The sequence below is a fragment of the Cardiocondyla obscurior genome, linkage group LG16 (genome assembly GCF_019399895.1).
Source record: "Cardiocondyla obscurior isolate alpha-2009 linkage group LG16, Cobs3.1, whole genome shotgun sequence".
Classification (NCBI taxonomy): Eukaryota; Metazoa; Arthropoda; class Insecta; order Hymenoptera; family Formicidae; genus Cardiocondyla; species Cardiocondyla obscurior.
The window spans coordinates 5,110,884-5,130,630 of record NC_091879.1 but is presented as its reverse complement, the minus strand read 5'-3'; the positions used below and the strand labels follow the sequence as shown (position 1 = coordinate 5,130,630).

General features: G+C 41.6%; 1 long non-coding RNA gene across 4 annotated transcripts; it reads right to left on the bottom strand.

The window, feature by feature from the left end:
• Positions 1 to 1,407: 1,407 nt before the first annotated feature.
• On the bottom strand, positions 1,408 to 4,242 carry LOC139108931 (uncharacterized). 4 transcript variants are annotated; one of them, XR_011546751.1, is made up of 10 exons: positions 4,151 to 4,242; positions 3,913 to 4,047; positions 3,694 to 3,764; positions 3,477 to 3,608; positions 3,126 to 3,270; positions 2,868 to 3,044; positions 2,638 to 2,757; positions 2,374 to 2,507; positions 2,050 to 2,160; positions 1,408 to 1,894 (listed from the first exon to the last, which is right to left on the bottom strand). It is a non-coding gene; the product is annotated as an uncharacterized lncRNA (long non-coding RNA). The 4 variants fall into 4 exon arrangements; XR_011546750.1 differs by lacking the exon at positions 1,408 to 1,894 and having other exon boundaries at positions 1,908 to 2,160; XR_011546748.1 differs by lacking the exons at positions 1,408 to 1,894; positions 2,050 to 2,160 and having other exon boundaries at positions 2,172 to 2,507.
• Between the last annotated feature and the right edge of the window lie 15,505 nt (positions 4,243 to 19,747).

Genomic DNA, 19,747 nt, shown 5'->3' with positions numbered 1-19,747 from the left:
TCGTCTCGAGGAGTCGGCAAGTAACAGCGGTCGAGGTAGGATCGGAGAACAGGCCCAATAAAGAAGCTAAGAGTACATTATATAGTGAATTTATTGCTACCCTTCGCCGCCGGCTACAGAAATAATCTCAGAAGTGGGATTACCGAAGGTTTTCTTCCGTCATCCTCAAAGAGGAGCAGAAGACGCAAGGAGCAGAAGACGCAAAAAATCGGAGCAAGTCCAAGTAACACGTGCTACCTATACGGGTATACGGAAGTATAGGCAGCAGAGAAGCAGGCCACGCAGTAGGCAGCTTCCTGCGTGTATCAGCAACCTGATCCGGAGTTGCAGAGAGTCCTTGACAGGGACGAAGCGGTTAAACGATGACCGACTTCGATAAGGAAACGGAGCGATCACGCCTGCAAGGCATGACTGTAGAAGCTCTGAAAAAAGAAGCGAAGAAGCGTGAGCTGATTGTTACCGGAAATAAGGAGGCATATAAGGAAGCTATGCTTAAGTACCTGAGGGACCAGGACGCCGGTGAGGGACCCAGCGGAGCGGAGCAGTCCTGCGACGAAGAGGAGGAGACGACGGCTCGGTCAACGAAGTCCGCACCCCCCGCGGGGCAAAGGCATCGGATGCAGGTCCAGCGCCCGGTGGCGGATTTCATCGCCGTCTTCTCGGAACAGATCCGGCAACAGAACCAGCTTTTGCTGGACCAAGTGAGGCAGCTGCTGCAGCAACCTGGCGCGGTATCGGTGCCGATTTACAGCGAACCGGCCGAGCACGCAGAAGAGCAGCTGGAGAAGCACGTAGCAGAGCAGCTAGAGGAGCAGCAGGCAGAAATTCCTGTGGAAGTCGTAAGCAACGGAAATAATTCATATTCTGAGGTAACGTACACGCCGTTTAACTCAGTAAGAATTATAGCGCAACAAATACCTACTTTTGGAGGCGCTGAGGATGAAAACGTCTTGGCGTGGGTCGAACGCGTCGACCAGATAGCGCAAATTCATCGGGTTGCGCCGGGAGCAGTTTTGCTGGCGGCATCCAGCAAATTCGTCAGGGAAGCGAAAACCTGGTACGAATTCCAGACGGGCCTAGTACTGCAATCGTGGCAGGTGCTGAAGGAGGCCTTGGTGCGCATCTTTGAGAACCGCACGCCGTTCTATCAACAAATGCAAAAGATTGAAGCTCGCCGGTGGAACTATGCGCGAGAAACTTTCCACGCGTACGCGATAAATAAGCTCGCGTTAATTAAAAGACTAAATTTACCTGTGCGCGATTCAATTAATTTGCTAGTGGGCGGAATAGGAAAGGCGTCCCTCCGGGCGACGGCCGCCACGATCAAAGTAGAGACGGTAGAGGAGTTCTTGGAAGAGATGCGTAGAATCACGGCCGCGTCGAGTGAAGCACCTAAAAGACAATCGTATACTAATAAAAACTTGTTTAAATCTAAGGATCCCGGTTCGAGGGCCGAGAGTGGACGTACCGAACGGCCTCGGTACGAGAAAGCGGAGCGGCCGAGTATTCCAGCCAGGAATCAGGATATTTGATGTTTCCATTGCAAGGCGCCGGGACACCGGAGGCCGGAGTGCCCAGCATTGCAGCTCAAAGACAGCGGCACCGAGCAGCGGAATGCAGCCCGCGTCGCAGCCGTAGAAGAGGATCTACCTGAAGCACCAGAGAATGAAGTTATTGCGGCGGTTGCGGAAAGCGGCGTTAGTCTAAGCGTAAGCGAGCGGCCAGTTAAAATAATTAAGTTGTATAAAAATAATTGTAATTTACGGGCATTAGTAGACACGGGCAGCCCGGTATCTTTCATTCGGGAGAACGTTTGGGGCGAGTCTTGTAATGGCTCAAAACCCGATGCGTCGGAAAGCCAGTTTCAAGCGCTTAACGCTACGCCCATAAAAACCTACGGAAAAATAAAAACTCTCATTATATTGGAACAATGGCCCAATTTAGAATTTCAATTTGAACCTTATATACTGGAAAATAACAAGTTTAAGCTAGACATGCTAATAGGACGTGACTTCCTAGAAGCAAACAAAGTAAAGTTGGTTTACATACCGAATTCTTGGGCTAGCCAAGGAGAAACACTGTTGTTGCCGAAATTTGATGTATGCGAGGTAGCAACAGCGTCGGAAAGTTCCGTCGAAAATATACACACCGACTTCGGTCCTGAAATAGACGAAAAAATGAAAACATTGGTGCGAGAAATAGAGGCAGCTGAAATTCCGTACGTGGATAATAATTATAACGTTAGAATAAACCTAAAAGACTATTCAACGTATGCGTACTCGCCGCGAAAATTTGCACATATATAGAGACTAGAAATTCGTAAAATAATAGACGATTTGTTAGAACGCGATATAATACAGCCGAGTAACTCACCGTATTGTGCCCGGGTCGTGCCGGTGCAGAAACGGAACGGGGCCGTACGTCTTTGCGTAGATCTCCGGCCTCTGAACAGCCGAGTGGCTAAGCAAAAGTACCCGTTTCCGAGAATAGAAGACTGTCTGTCCTCCCTAGGAAACAAAAAGATTTACACGGTGTTAGATATGAAAGATGGCTTTCATCAGATTAAAGTAAACCCGGCAGATACAAAGTATTTTGCGTTCGCGACGCCCGACGGGCAGTTCGAGTTCAAACGCTTACCTTTTGGTTTTTGCGAGAGTCCGGCGGAATTTCAAAAGCGCCTAGTTCACGTGCTGCAACCGTTAATCCATCAGGATAAAGCCAGCGTTTATATCGATGACATTATGATCGCCTCGAAATCTGTGGAAGAGAATTTGGAGTCACTTAAAGAGGCCTTAACCTTATTAAAAAAGTATCGTTTTGAATTAAATCTAAAGAAATGTTAGTTTCTAAAGAAAGAGGTACAGTACCTTGGATACATACTAAATGAGAAAGGCATGACTCTAAGTCCTCGGCATACGGAAGCCATCGACAGATTTCCTAGGCCTAGCTCTGTGCACGAGGTCCAGAGGTTCTTAGGTCTGGCCAGTTACTTCAGGAAGTTTATCCAGAACTTCGCTGTAAAGGCCAAACCTTTTTATAATCTACTAAAAAAGAATTCAAAATTCAAGTTTGACCAATCTTGTAGTCAAGCCTTTGAAACACTCAAAAGAGAACTAAAATCGTACCCTGTGTAGAGGATCTATGATCCAGAATTAGAAACCCAGTTACACACTGATGCCAGTGGCCAAGGGCTTGCTGCAGTCCTCGTGCAGCGACAGCCGGGCCAAGGGTGGGCTCCCATTGCCTATTTTAGTCAGGCAACGAATCAATCTGAAAACAAGTATCATAGTTTTGAACTTGAAATGCTAGCCGTGGTACGAGCAATGGAAAGGTTTCACATATATTTATATGGGCTCGATTTTACCGTAGTTACAGATTGCAACGCACTAGTGCACGCAGTAACTAAAGCAAATTTAAACCCTCGTATAGCCAGATGGACTCTCGCGCTACAGAACTATAGATTTAAACTGACTCACCGTCCAGGTCGACAGATGACGCATGTCGATGCTCTCAGCAGGCAGGTGGCTTTAGTAGATGCCTTGCCTCTGGAAGCAGAGTTAATTTTTAGGCAGCTTCAGGATCCGAACATTCAGGAGCTTGCCCAGAATCTAGAAAAAGCAGAAAGCGATAAATTTAAGTTAATCGAAGGATTAGTGTATAAGACAGGCGAAGATAGGGCGAGATTTTACGTACCAGAAGCGATGGTGAACCCCGTATGTCGAATTTACCATGATGAGATGGCCCACTGCGGTTTTGACAAGACGCTAGAAGGCATAAAAAACACGTATTGGTTTCCTAACATGAGGAAGCAAGTTAAGCGATACTTAGATAATTGCATTGTTTGTTTAACGGCCAATGCTTCAGGGCACGCAAGAGAAGGAGAATTGAATTTAGTCAAAGGGCCATACTCACCATTCGAAATTGTACATGTAGATCATTTCGGTCCCTTGCCTGAGTCAGGAGGATTTCGGCATATCCTCGTAGTAGTCGAGGCGTTCACCCGGTATACGTGGCTGATGACCACTCGTTCCACCACGGCCAAGGAAACTATAGCACAATTAAAATTATTATTTGACATATTCGGTACGCCTAAAGCTTTGGTTACGGATCGCGGAACAGCTTTTACTGCGAACGAGTTCGTAAACTTTACCGAAAAACGCAGGATAGCGGTGCGTAGAGTAGCCGTAGCGTCGCCGTGGGCAAACGGCATTGTTGAGCGCGTGAACCGATTCAGTAAGACGTCGTTGACAAAGGCGGCGGGCAGCGAGACGTCGTGGCACGAAAGCGTACCCTTGGTGCAGTATGTAATAAACAACACCAAGCACGCGTCATTAAACAATACCCCGAGTAAACTTCTATTAGGGTATGATCAACGCAATCATGCCGACCGGGATATTAAGGAACTCGTGGACAGGCTAGCCGGCATTGATCGTCAAATCAGGGATGAGCGGGAAAAGGCGCGCGATTTGGCTGTCGAGGCCACTGAAAGAATCAGAGCGTACAACAAAGTTTACTACGACTCGTCACACAAAAAACCCACATTGTACCGTGAGCAACAATTAGTACTTGTAAGGGACATTCAGAATCGTCCGGGTCAATCTCGGAAGCTAAAGTCTCATTATAAGGGTCCGTATGTAATTTCAAAAGTACTGAATAACGGGAGATACGTGGTGACAGAAGTGCCCGGTATGGAGCTCCACGGCAAAGTGTATAATACAATTCTAAGCGCCGATAAGCTCAAACCATTTGAAAAAGTATAAAGGGCCTTAGAACCATGGCATTTCTACATTAACGGGTAAAAGTCACTGTAATTTAGTTTCGATAAAGACTAGACATAGGTATGTACTAGTCGGCCTGCGAGGTATCGGCAGGAAAACCGTGCGATTTAATGATATTTTAGTTTGCGAATCATGCGCACATTATGTTAATTACTTTGATTATTTAGCGGGATTTCTATTTTTTGTATACGTGGTACCGCACGCGTTGGCCATTGCAGGCCATTTACCAATTATTTCTTCTCCAAATTAATTGTTAACCTGCGTTGTGTATATATATATATCTACTTTCTTGTATGTGGACTTCATTGCAATGGGCAAGCATTTGTTAAGTTAATTAAGCGAGACGGCGTTATGCGACGCCAACGACAAGCGAGTCGAAGGTGTAGGTGTGGGAGCACCGCGAACGAAATTTTGGCAAAGTGTTAAACTAGCATAAGAGCGAGCCAGCGGGCGTTAATTATATTAATCAGAAAAGACTTACCTGTATTACAGCCACATTATAGCACGCGCCATATGGCTGTCCGACTTCCCGGCGGCCATATCACTTGCGAGTCGCCGTGCAGTCAGGCTGGCCGAGCTGTAAGGGCTAGGTCGCTAGGCGACTAGATTTCAGTTGGCCGCCTGCGAGTTTCACGTATAAAGGTGGCAAGCCCGATTAGTTCATGTAAGTGAACACACGAGAGCAGCACGAGTCCCTCTTAAAATGTAACGTCTGCTAGCTGAGCGCAACGCTCGTCTCGAGGAGTCGGCAAGTAACAGCGGTCGAGATAGGATCGGAGAACAGGCCTAATAAAGAAGCTAAGAGTACATTATATAGTGAATTTATTGCTACCCTTCGCCGCCGGCTACAATACTGTGGTCTGCAATCTGAGACCACTGGCGCCACGTAGCGGATAGGCTTCACATTTTATACACGTTAGTTTCTGAGAATCATCGGGCAGCACCGATCTTCGTGCGGAAACTTCGCGCCTTTCTCGCTTTGTTCCGTGTGGACACGTAACCAGATGGACGAAAGGCGATAGTGAGAGCAAGCGCAAGCGATAGACCGAAAGCGACAGACTAAGCGATAGCGAACGATACCACGAGAGCGAGGACTACTCGAGGCCCAGGAGGCGTTTATTCGGTGAGATCTTTCACCCGCATTGCGGAATTGTTATTTTGTAAAGCCCTCCGCTTCCCGGGGAGACAGTCGCGGGTTCAGACGATTCCCGGCTACGTAGAACGGACACTCGGGCCCGATAGGATGATTGCGGATCCTTGTCACGAGGCAAAGACTTACAAGACTGTCCGGGGTAAAGACTTGTTAGATCTCGTTTTTCCATAATTCTCGCGTCAGCTTTGACTGTTGTGGTGCCGGCCACGCGCCTTCCGTGCACGCGGCGTGTTTTCGCGGGACCCCGCAACACAAGAAAATTTACTCGTACGGTCGCCCGCCGCAACGAGATCGCGAGATTTCTTTCCCGGTTTCGGTCGCTGCCGAGGCCTCTACGTGTGGACGCGATTCACGGAAACTTGCAAAAATTATTATTAATTGGTTCAAGTAACCCGTCTTGTTGTTTCCCGCGGAGTCCTGCCAACGGCAATTCAGAAGCCCGTCGGCCGCTACTCACTAACGCTAACAAGTGTTAGCTACATAAGTATATATATATATATACTTAACCTTAACCTTATACTTAACCTTAAAATATATATATATATATATATATATATATATATATATATATATATATATGTTACATTAAATAATTTAAAATAATCAGTTTATTTTATAAATTTTGTAGGTATTGTGTGACGTGTGGATAGTGAATGCGGCTTAAAAATGAACACGAAGAATTATTGTCTATATACAATGTATTTACAATCTTATGTACAGTTCTGTTTGTAGTTTGTTTACATCGCACCCACTGGTGCTTTTTACAAAAGATCAGCGTGTACGCCTTACAGCTTGCGCTCTCTATACGAAATATGTGGGGCCGTGAGCGTTACTCTAATAGGGCCCCATTTGTCGTCCCCTGGTAGCCGTGGAGGTTCCGCGTCGGAGGACGAGGTGGTAGCCCAAGGGTCACACTGGACCCCACACTCGGTTACGATTAAAGCGTGTTGTATTGCTCTTTTTATAGTGCTGGGCCCGCACTGCACGCCTCGATCTGTGCGTGCTGGTGGTGTGGGCGGAACCGGTGAGAGAGGCTCGGCTACTTGATTCCAGCGCGGGCTTGTATAGCGCCAAATCCTCACGTCCCCAGGAGCCAGGAAAATTTTTGGTGGTCTTGTTAAACTCGGTGGCGTAAAGTTCGCGAGCTGCGGCTTCCACTCGAGTAGTTGTAAGTGCGCGTGTCGTGGCGGTTTCCTGAATCCTGGTGGCCGGAGGATGCCTGCCAGCGGCTGCTGTGGCGGAAATACTTCCACCGACACTATGCGAGGAGTCCGTGCTTCTTCTACCGGAGGCGATGGTGGACTCTCCGGTACTGTCTCCGGCGTGAGAGCAGTCTTCTTCCTGCAACTCCTTCTAGTACGCTTGCGATTGGCCACGGTCTCCGGGCTCTTTCTGCGATGGCCGGTGGTAGCGGCATGCGGCTGCGTTTTGATTCGCGGCAACGATTACTGCCTCGTTCTATGTACAGTGCGCATCGGCGAAGCACTACCTCGTCTTTCGAAAAGTGTGCGTCTTATCGAGCACTACGGATGCGTGTTATCAAAAATTGATCTCACTATCGAAGATAGGCGATATCGGGGGCTTCCTCGGTGCCGCTTAAATAGCGGTCCTTGCCGCTCTTGACTCCCGAGAAAGCTCTCGTCTTCCGCGCCGCCTGGCGGTCGCGGTTGTTACTCGCTGGGCCCGGAGCTTTTTCTTCCACCGAGCTTCCGGGCCTTCCGGCATACACCTGTGTATGTCGGGCTGCATTCCTCGTGGCGCGCCGAGGATCTACTGCCAATTTGTCGACTCGGCCGCCACAAATTTTATATAAATTTTTGAAACTTTTATTAGTTACTTACATATCTGTTGTCTATTTTTTTATTTCGAAGTTCCAAGTCATTGTTTGGAATATGCTGTATTATATTGTCATCCAAAATATTTATATTTTGATTTACGATTTCATTTAGTGCTGGTTCTTGAATAATTATTGCTTCGCCACTGGTGTCTGAATAAAATTGAAAGCAATTATGCATATTAGCCATAATAATATAATTTTTTTATAAATAATTAAATATAATAAAAATAGATATAGAAATATTTACCAGAAGTGGCTATAATTTTAATATCGGAATTTTCATCAGATGCACAAGCAACTGATGTATCGGTATAAATCTATAGTACATATATAAAGAATTAAAATAAGTTTTTTTATTTTATAAAAAAATTAAAATGCAAACATTTATGGCTAAGATAAAAAATAATTTAAAATATTTTATTATTTAATTCCGCTTTATATTTTAAATTAAAAAGAATTCTTTCTCCAATAAAAGGAATTAATAGATTAATAGTGTCTTTGACCAAGTAAGGAAATACTTCCTCCGTAATTTTTTGATCTTTGACGCAAACAACAAAGTGAGATAAAAATTATTATATTATACTTTTACAAAAAAGATTTTTATACTAACCTTTGAATGCTTGAATAACTTCCGCACTCAAGCCCCAACTTTTCAAACGCTTTGTCACCGCGAAGTCTGATGCACTTATATTAATATCTTCATTAATCATTTTTTGTACTAATTACAAATAATCTGTACTAAATTTATTAACAATTTCAAGTAACCAAAACAAGCGTTACAAGGTAATCCGTATTTGTCACATCACGGAATCGTGATGTCACATTCGTTTTTGTTACTAGTTTCATAACGTTGCACTAACAAATGTTTAAAGCCCATAACAAATATTATCAACAAATTTGATTTGTGTTGCAAACCATATATGATTTGTAAAAATAACAAATCAAAAGAAATGATTTGCAATATAAACTTAATAATTCGTGTTCTTAGCAAATCATTAAGTAACAAATGCATTTTGTTACGGTAATCAAAATATTTTTTTAAGTGTAGAGTGATGAGGCCTTGCAGAGTTGGTGGTATAACATTTTTCCTAATCGTTAGCAGAGTTAATCTAGCGTCCACTAATGTAAGCACATAACGCACACATTCCTTGTACAGCTGGTATCTCTGTCGAAATTCTCGTTCATTGAAAAGTTTAAACGGATTTATTCTATCCCGAAAAACTTTTGGTTCGAAATTACGTAATTCATTTACTTCCCGAACTTCTGCAGCGTTGTCAATTGCCTCGGCTAACTCCATAATTGATTATTTGGTTATGTATCATGTTATACGTACTAAATACCGAGTTCTTATTACACTTGCACAGCACTTTAATCATTTTTATACAGGGTGTATCATTTAATGTGTCACACCGAATAGGAATAGGTGGGTCTTGGTGAGAAAAATAAAAAAGTTTTATACCATTTTGCAAAATTCTCGATAGTTATTGAGAAAAAAATTAATTTGTCTAGCGCAAGATCGACAAGGAAGCCACACATGAGTGAGCGCGACAAGCGACGGCATCATTTTTTAGCTACTCGCCTGTCGCGCTCACTCACGCGTGGCTTCCTTGTCGCTCTTGCGCTAGACAAATTTTTTCTCAATAACTATTGAGAATTTTGCAAAATTTTTTTTTTCACCAAGACCCACCTATTCCTATTCGGTGTGACACATTAAATGATACATCTTGTATATACGCGCATTTTTAAAATTGAAAGTTTTTAGAATTGTTCTAATACGATTAATTTTATTACATAGAGTTTCGTTTACTCCTAAAAACTTCGCGTATATCATTTTTTTAAATAAATTTAATTAATTAATGTCGCTACTAATTAGTAAGTCGCTATACGGGTCCACCTGTCAAATCACATGGGTGCCGCCATATTGGATTTTCGCTAAATGTGTCGCTAAATGTGCTACAGACCATATTTATCGGCACATTCAGCGGAAGCCTATAAATGTGCTATAAAAGTGGATTCAGAATAGCTTTTTCGAGATAAAAGCGCACATTTAGGCTAAAAGTGACTGTCACTTTTAAAGGTGCCTCTAAATCTGAGTTCAGAATACGACCACTTTTATTGTTCACGCATCCGCTTGCCGGTGTGCGCGTGCTTGCTTGATGTCGGCTCGAGTTGAAAACAGCCAGCGGCTTTTCACTTTCTAATTTATATAACCGCCCAATCAACTCGAGCCGATGTCGGTAAGCTAGTTAGTCGTACGTGACAAATAAGCCATCGTTTCGCGAGAAATTAGAATTTCTTTCTAGATTATTCATTGTATAATTAGGTTCCTCCGGAACGTTGCGCGTGTTACCCGGCTGTCTCGCGTTTCTTTCTTCGTCAAGATATCCGTCGCGAGAGTGGTCAGTCTCACCGCTCTTCAAGATTTTCGCCGGTCCGTCCTGACAGCGGTCACGGGCGAAGTCAAAATTTCCTATCAAAACGCTCCGGCCGGAGAACTGTATTATTTTGTATTGTTTGTAATTACAAGTGCTAATTATTTTTATGAGTGGTTTAGTATAATTATTTTGATTGCCCGCACGATCTCCGTACCCCGTCGCGTTTCTTCGAGACGAAAACGCCGGCGATTTAATTCGCGTAAAGTGCGCATTATGTAATCCGCGTCTACGTCGCGCACATTTATAAAACCATTTTTAGAGGTGCTTTTAACTAAAAGCGCCTCTAAAAGTGAGCTCAAAATACGGGCTAATAAGTTCACCACTGATAACGTAAGGACAGCTTTACTGGAATACAGGAGAAAAGGCTGGACAACCGAAATGTGATAGTAGACGCTTTAAGAGTCAAGAAAAAATATCATCTACCATCGAGTTCAAAGAACGAAGCAAAAAAGGACACAAAAGAGGTAAATCATAAATTTAAATGTTTTAAATGTGGTAAATTGGGTCATTTTGCGAGAGACTGCTGGACAAAATGCCCTGGACAAAACCAAGGATCAAAGAACAATGCAAAGAGATCAACAGCGGCATTCGTTATTGAGGCAAATGTAACGAACGCATCTGGCAGCTGTAAGTGGTATATCGATACCGAGGCAACCAACCATTTTTGCAGCAATAAAGACTTGTTCGCAAATTTAAAAAGATGAGCGAACGAATCAGCGTATGTGCCAGGCGGTAATTTGAAGATTAAGGGAATCGGTACTGTAAAACTTCGACTCTCAAATATGGACATACTACAAAGAAAGTATTTTACGTACCGAGCCTCCAGAAAAATTTAATATCTGGAAGACGCATCGCAGAGGCCGGGGCTCAAGCCCACATTTACAAAGACAAGATGCGAATATATGTACCAGATAAGTGGTCATTTGATGCACTATTAAAGGAAAAACTTTTCGTTTTAGATGGGCGAAGAGCTGAGTAGATTCTAAGGAAATAAACTCTGTGGGTTCGGAAAAGATTTGAAACTATGGCACAGACGTCTGGGACACTGCAACGTGCAAACTATAAAATCAATGGTTAAAGCAGAAATGGTAATGGGTTTGAAGAATATCACAGGGGACATCGGAATATATAAAGTTTGTCAACAGTCAAAATCAACACGAGCGTCATTCAAACCTATTGCAACCACAACAACAAAAGAATCATTAGAACTGCTACACATGGACGTATGGGGACCATCACCGGTAAAATTTCTTGGTGGAAAGAGATACTTTCTCAGTATCATAGATGATCATTCACGGTATGGCACGGTATATTTTTTAAATCATAAAAATGAAGTATTTGAAAAGTTTAAAGAATTTCAACAGGAAACAGAACGACAGTTTGATAAAAGAATACGAGCTGTCGACACAGATCAAGAACTGAAATTCTGTGCAAAGATCATCGAGGAAAAATTGAAAAGAGATGGAATAAAGATTCAACGAACAAATACATACACACCAGAGCAGAATGGGGTAGACGAAAAGCTAAATAGAACAATTATGGAAAGCGCCCACTGCTCATTACTACAGGGAAATTTACCAAAAAGTTTTTGGGCAGAAGCAATAAGTGCGGTTGTTTACATACAAAACCGTTGTGCGCATAAAAAATTGGAAGGACATACACCCTACGAGAAATGGGTGGGTAGAAAGCCATTCCTACGGTATCTTACAACTATGAGATGCCTAGCGTACGTGCATATCCCAAAACAAAGGAAGGAAAAATTAGATGCACGAGCAAAAACTGGCGTTCTCATGGGATATGCTCGCAAAACAAAAGGTTACAGGATATACGAACCAGAAAATAAAGGTATTATAGAAACTATGCACGTAAAATGATGTAGGCAAGCGAGGAAATGATCAAAGGCCACTGTCGGGTGATAACAAGGTAGTTTATGAATTCATTAATGATACCGATTTACCCGATGACATGTCAACTGAAAAAGACATCGAAGATAATGCTTCAACAGATAAAATGCTCCAAGAAAGACAACCTGAAGATATGGCCCAAGAAAAAAAACCTGAAGAATTTCCTCAAGAAAGACGACGTGAAGGCGTTAGCACTGGAACTAGGCTAAAAAAAATTATCCCACGGATAGAGCTAGACGCATGATGTCTACAACACGTAGCAAAAAGAAGAACTAAGAGAACAGAAACAGGACGAATTGACGTCGCATATTATGCAATGAGCGACACAAGAATACGTCACAAAACGAAGCACGTCTATATTGCAAAAAACATGCTATTCATTACGATCCAAACGCATTTAATTTTAAAGCTTTGCAAATTACAGGTATCAAAACAGAACAAGGAACAAAGACACAACAAAGTCGCACGGGCCAAAAAATAAAAGGGTCACGTACATCCAGCGAAAGGGACATCGTCTTCGAAGAACCACTGGCCCTGTTCCTGGATATAAAAATTCCGGACACACTAAGGGAAGCCATGGAAAGTGAGCAGAAAGAGAATTGGACGAAAGCCAGGAATAAAGAAATGTAAACGCTCAACAACAAAGAAACTTGGTAACCAGTTGATGACACCGGAGGAAAAGCTGTTATCGGAAGCAAATGGGTATTCAACGTCAAAAGCAACCTGAAAGACGAGATTGTAAAATACAAAGCGCAACTTGTAGCTCAAGATTACTCGCAAAAACCGGGCATAGATTATGATGAGACCTACTCTCCCGTAGTAAACTTCACCTTAATTAGATTGTTTATTTCTCTTTTAGTTTGTCATTTAGGATGAAACCATAGACATTTAGATGTAAAATGCGCATACCTATATGGAAGTATTGATAAAGAATTGTATATGCGGCTACCATCAGATCCATCGAGAGCAGGGGGAGAAATTGTTAATTTAAAAAAGGCTCTCTATGGACTCCACCAGAGTGGAAGACAATGGTATTTGAAACTAAATAAAAGATTCAAAGAATTAGGATGTGAAAAATTACAATGTACAAACTGCGTGTATACCTTGAGCAACAAAGCATTAATATTGGTATATGTAGACGATTTAGTACCAGGATACCCCCGGACGTCGCCTTTTCTAGATAAAAAGGCGAATTCGGAAAAGTCGCGCACCATTCTCGTTCTGTTCGCCTCACAGCGAACATCCGGACCGACCGACTCCTGGAGCAAGCAGAACAACGGGATGGAGCGAACTCCGCCTCGGTCAGGCACTCCTGACGCTTGCCTACCTAGGAATCTTCCTAGCAGTCGAAAGCAATTCTCGATTCGTAAGACCGGCTCGTGGGGTGAAGCGCACTTTGCCTCCTTCAAGTGATCTCGATCCCGGATCTACCGTCGGTTTGCCAAGGCGAATATCCTTTCGCACCGTTGCACAAAGCCGGGGTGGAGAGCTCTCCGCCTCGGCCGAGCACTCTCGGCTACTGCAACACCGGACAGGTGCTCCGTCCTCCACTACATCCGGAAAACCGCATTCGCGTCGCGATCCACGAATTATTTCGCCCACCGCTTCCCGCGTCGCGTGCATCGATCAGGTCCCGCCCGGGCCCGCGCCGACGGGAAAAGGAAACCGCATTCGCGTCGCGATCTACGAATTATTCCAACCACCGCGTCCCGCGCCGCGTGCATCGACCAGGCCCCGCCCAGGTCCGCGACGCTGGGGAATATCCGGCGCATACACGCGCCAATTACCGCGTTACCGCAAGCATTCTATTATATGAGTGTTCTGTCCGGCGACGTCTCAACCACGCGTTCGTCACATTTGGCTCTATTGTAAATTGTTATTGAAATTATTAATTGAATAAACCATCAATTAATCGTTAATCCAAGTCTCGTGTATTTTCGGACCTACTTATTCTCTCGCGAATCCTGTCCGCCCGGCGAGCACATCCGGGCACTCTGGCTGGCCCGATATTCGCGGCCAAGAATTACGGTCGTTTCAAAGATTAAGATTAAGATTAAAAGTATATGTTTTAAATTAAGATTTAGATTAAGATTAAAAGTATATATGTTTTAAATATTTTAATAATTATATATATTTTTTATATTTTATATATTTGTTAAAAATAAAAAACCTAATTTTTTTTACATAAAAAATAATTTTTATTTTAATCTTCACAACTCCTTCTTACGCTACGACCACTAATTGAATATTTTAAGGTGCTACACTTCGTCACCATCCGCTAACATAAATTTGTTTATTAAAATTTTTACAACTCCTTTTGATGCTCCAGTTAAATATTTTTAAATACATTTTTGTAAAGCGCAATGCGTAAGATGATTATTAATAAGATCTAAAATATTTTGTAAGATTCGGCATCTTCATTATCTGCGTCTAAGGTTTCAATGATGCGGTCTTCTCTAACATCACCGTCGAGCATATCAGCCATGTACGTTTCTCATATCCTTTGATATAAGATGCCACACTTCATCGCCATCCCCGTTAACATAAATTTTTTTTAATCTTTATAATTCTTTTTGACGCTGCGACCACCAGTTGAATATTTTAAATACATTCTGTAAAGCGCAATGCGTAAGATGATTTCCACATCGCACAGTATTAATAGTATCTAAAATATTTAAAGATTCAATATCTTCATAATCAGCGTCTAAGGTTTCAATGATGTTATCTTCTCTAACATTGTCGTCGAGCATATCAGCCAACCATGCACATTTCTCATATCCTTTGACATATATAAGACGTGACACTTCATCACCGTCTACACCTGTTACAGCTGTTGTAATTGTTTTGCCATGTTGTATGGCACAGTTCCTTCTTTCCACGACAATGTATGATGATATTTTATTGTCCAAGAAATGCATGACTTTTCAAATTGCGCCAAAAAATTCCATGGCACTGGATTTTTAAAGATGTAATAAGTTAGAACAGTACCCTTTCTTAGCACTGCAACTTCTTTTACAATAAATCGCCGTCCAATATTAAAACCTTGAAGATCAACAATCGTTGGCACAATCATGATGAATGCGTGTTCGAAACAATAATGATGTGTAGATAAAATTGTTTCTTTATATATGATAAAAACTGCTGATATAGCAATTTTTATAAGACCTTGCGCACAACGTTAGACAGTGGACTATATTCAACTATGCGATCGTGTAAAATAAGACAATATGCGGTTGTATTTGCAGGAACATTTTCCTTGCAATCAAATTCTAATCGCACGTCTACAGTGGCGCTTTTGATTGACTCGTTCTGTCGAGAGCAATCGATAACAGCAAATGGTCCATATGATAGAAATGCTGCTACATTGCAAAAAGCCTCATAAGAACTGTTGCCATAATAAGCTTTACGAAAACGTATATACATATCATAAAGAATAGCGTATCTTTTTTTGTCAAAATCTAAATTCAGATCATCATATGGATAATATTCAGAGTTGAGAAAAAGTTTCACATTCGTTAATTTACAATCATCAAAAATGGTTGATTTTTTAGACATAACGTTTTTGCGATCGGTTTGCAGAGCAAAGATAACGTATCGAGGCTTTTCAAGTTGCGTTGTAGCCTTGACGGCCCAAGAATGTTTTGTAGTACTCTGCAAAAGAGGATATTCATACAAATCCCACGAGCGAAAAGTCATGCTTAAATATCGCCCGCTATCCAAAGTTCGCAGCATGGATAATTTATTGACCTCATTTAATATGACATGAGACATTCGCCACTGTATTTTATGCAATTCAATTTCTGGCTCTAATTTCGTATTTCCTATAATGGAATTATTATCATTGCGAGCGCGTATTAAAATTAATTCATGGCGAGCGTTGACAACCACTCGTTTATAATCTTCACAGAAACCTAACAATATACTGAGGGGTACACAAAAATTAAAGAATCCTTCTGACGTAGTTGATGTTTCACTCCATCCAGCATTTTGCAGCATCACAGCATTATCAGATGTTAGCGATATATAATTTTTAAGAGTGCTAGTTATTCCAACGTTTCTGTTGCGATCAATTTCTACACCATTGAGTTCATAACGGATTTCATCGAACATAAACGCAACACAATTATTTCCTAGCGCAGCTGTTAACTTATCGTCAGGTTTTTTTATTTTTATTTTTCCCTCAATATAGAAAAAACTGTCACATGGCAACGTATACAAATTCTGTTGTTGTATTGGTATCCGTATTTCATCACTATATCCAAACGTTGTGTTAGCATATGGGTTGTATGTATGAGTTTCAATTTTAACAATACTATTGTCAAAGATCGGCTTATCATCAATAATCAATATATCAGCCATTTTAGATGTTGCACACAATGAAACCCAATGATTTTAAAAATTCTACGTTTGATGTAGTAAGTTTTTTCTTCAATAATTGAACCCCTTTCGTGGAAGCTGCGTATTTAGTTTGTCTCACGTTCGATGTTTTATTCAAAACGAGCATCTCACACTAAAGTCGTCTCCGCACATGCAGTCTCACGGTAATTTCTTCGCCACGAAAATCAAGCAATCGTCCGTTCTGATCTACAATGCGAATCGTCAAATCAGTAACGCTTCGTACGACGACTGGAAGGTAAATGATCTATGTTGGAGTTTCAGATATCTTATATCCAGGTGGAACCTTAGGTGAAAATTCATGTATTGTATGTACACGTTTTCCATTACTGTATGCACCCCCCGTTACACTGCATTCAATGCGAATAACATTTACATTGATAATTTGTATCGGTGCGTCCGATTCATGCCAACGTAACGGCTCGAGTATGCGATCTGATGAAAATCCTAACAACGATCCAATGTTGCATGGTTTGGTGAAATTTATTTGATAAATACACTTAATCTCGCTTTTCATCGTATTGTTATTAGCTTTAATCGTTAAAGGATAATCTTTTTCACCATTACCATATGAAATCATGTTCTTTGTAACATCATTGATATGAAGTTCGTCGAGCGCACGTTTTAGATATTCAGCAATATCGCACAGTTCATACGAGGCGTCGGGAATGGTGATACTTTCTCTATCATCATTATCATCATCATCAGCATTATCGAAATAGAATGTATTATTTGATGAGTTTACATTAGGAATTGTAAAATACGTTTCAAAATCAGCCAGTCCGAGTTCATATTCTTCATCGCTTAAATCTATAGCAGGAAAGTAGCTCATTGCGAGGATACTACTTTTGCCTGATAACGTGAGCGTCAGCGACATGTTTGATACTGAGTTTACAGTGCATAATGTTTGTTCTTAAATTGTGCATCAATCGTCTGTAGAAACTGTAGACACAATTGCCCACAGTTGTTTTGATTATATCGTTGATATGGTAAGCGATTATATTCAATTTGTGTTGCGTCATTCCCCAGATATCGAGCAAGTTCTTGTGGCGGTCGAAAATTGCCAAAACTATCAAAATACATAGCGCAATTTCCTCTTTTCGCATATGCCACCCAGTGGGTACCTAATCCTTCAACTTTATCTAAATTCACAATACCGCTCTCGTTTTGATGTATTCCCCCAATCGGTAAAGTGTCACGCATAAAAACGCCTCTAAAATATGGAATGCGCATGTGTTTCGCTAATTGTCGCAACTGTATATCGGTAATAGCACCTTTGGGAAGTTTTAACGTCTCATCGGCGTTTTTTTTTTCCTTTCTTATTTCCATTTTTTTTTCGATCTCCGCCACCACGTTTGTATGGAGCGAGATAAACACCGCGACCTTCCATGGCGTAATTGTGACGTTTCATTTCTTCAAGTTGGCGTTGTGAGGCTTTTTTATCATTTACAGCTTTTGCGATTCCTGCGGCTCCACCGGCGAGCGAACCGATAGCACCCAGTAAGGGCAGAAGCGGTATAACGCCACCACGTTTCGCTATCGGAAGTGTTCGTTTCTTCACCGTTTTTTTCACCGTTTTCTTCAGCGTATTCTTCCTCGCTACACATAAGCCCATACCAAGTTTTGTTTTTGCTTTCATAGCTGCCCATACGGTCATGGCTGCGGCCTTTTCACCAAAACTTGAATCTTCTGCGTTAATACGTTGCAGCGCTTTATTGGCAAGAATATTGTCAGCCATGTGGCGCTCTGCGAGATTGTTGCTACGTAAGTAGGCTATATCGTGATCGCGACAAGCCGCATCCAACGGATTAATTCCACGATCTCTTCTGGCAAATCGCTCGTTTAATCGAGTTCCAGGGCCACAAAACTGGTACCCGGGTATGTGCAATTCAAACGGAAGTGCGTTAATCGCTCTGTTTAACAACCCTCGCCCAATTTTCTTTGACATTCGACACAGTTTTTTTATTAATGGCGCAGGACCGTCAACATGCGTTTCATAACTCAATAAATTATAATGTTTTAAACATCGACGGTATTGCTGAACATCTAAATCAACTTTTAAGTGTTCAGGAAGCTTATTCCACAAATAGTCAATATGTTGTGAAAATCGTTGCAATAAGAATATTTTCGGAATATGTTGTAGTTGTTCAACGGTTAAATTGCAAATATTACAATCGTCCGACAGCAGCAAAAACATATTGAATACTGAGCGTTTAATTTTTGTGCACACAACTATAAATATATCAGCATGGATAATATTGATCTCATTTAGAAGGTAGAATGCGGTTCATAAAGCAAGCGCCACCAATCAAGGTGGTGAATTTCGATGACAAGTTATTATCTGAGTGTGTGTTACGTAGACATGGAAATATGTTACCGAGTTCTATTCGCGCTATCATTTGTGGTCCATCAAATTGCAGCAAAACTAAATGTATTAATAAGTCTGTTAGAAAGTCCGCATGGTGTACGATTTGAAAACGTTTATGTATACTCGAAATCGTTGCAACAACCAAAATATCAGTATTTGAAAGAGATATTGGCACCAATAGAAGAAATTAATTATTTCACATTTTCAAATAATATTGATGTTTTTCCACCGAGCGAAGCTCTTCTGAATTCTATATTTATTTTTGATGACATAGCATGTGATAAGCAGGACGTGGTAAGAGAATACTTTGCAATGGGGCGACTCGCGAACGTTGACAGTTTTTATCTTTGTCAAACGTATGCAAAAATACCAAAGCATCTTATACGTGACAATACGAATTTATTAATTCTATTTAAACAGGATGATACAAATATGAAACATATATATAATGATCATGTTAACACTGATATGTCATTCGAAGATTTTGGTAAATTGTGTCGAATATGATGGCAACAAAAGTATGGATTTGTGGTAATTGATAAGGACAGCGCTATTTCAAACAGTCGCTATAGAAAGGGATTTAACGACTTCGTGGTATCCTAATGTGATCAGTCGTTGTCGATACACCGAATGATAACTGTCAAGCTCGATATGAATAACAGCAGTGAACTTAAAAATCGAGAGATAATTGTGAAGAAAATTGCTCAAACGAGCGATTCGATTCGCAAAAAGTATCATGCTATGAAGACGGGAAAAATGGAAGAAGATATTGTGTTGGAGCGACATTTTAAACCCATCATTGAGCCTCTTAAACTGATTGTAGAAAACACCGTTGGATACAGCGAAGTTGAATCAACCACATCAAAGAACGAATCAT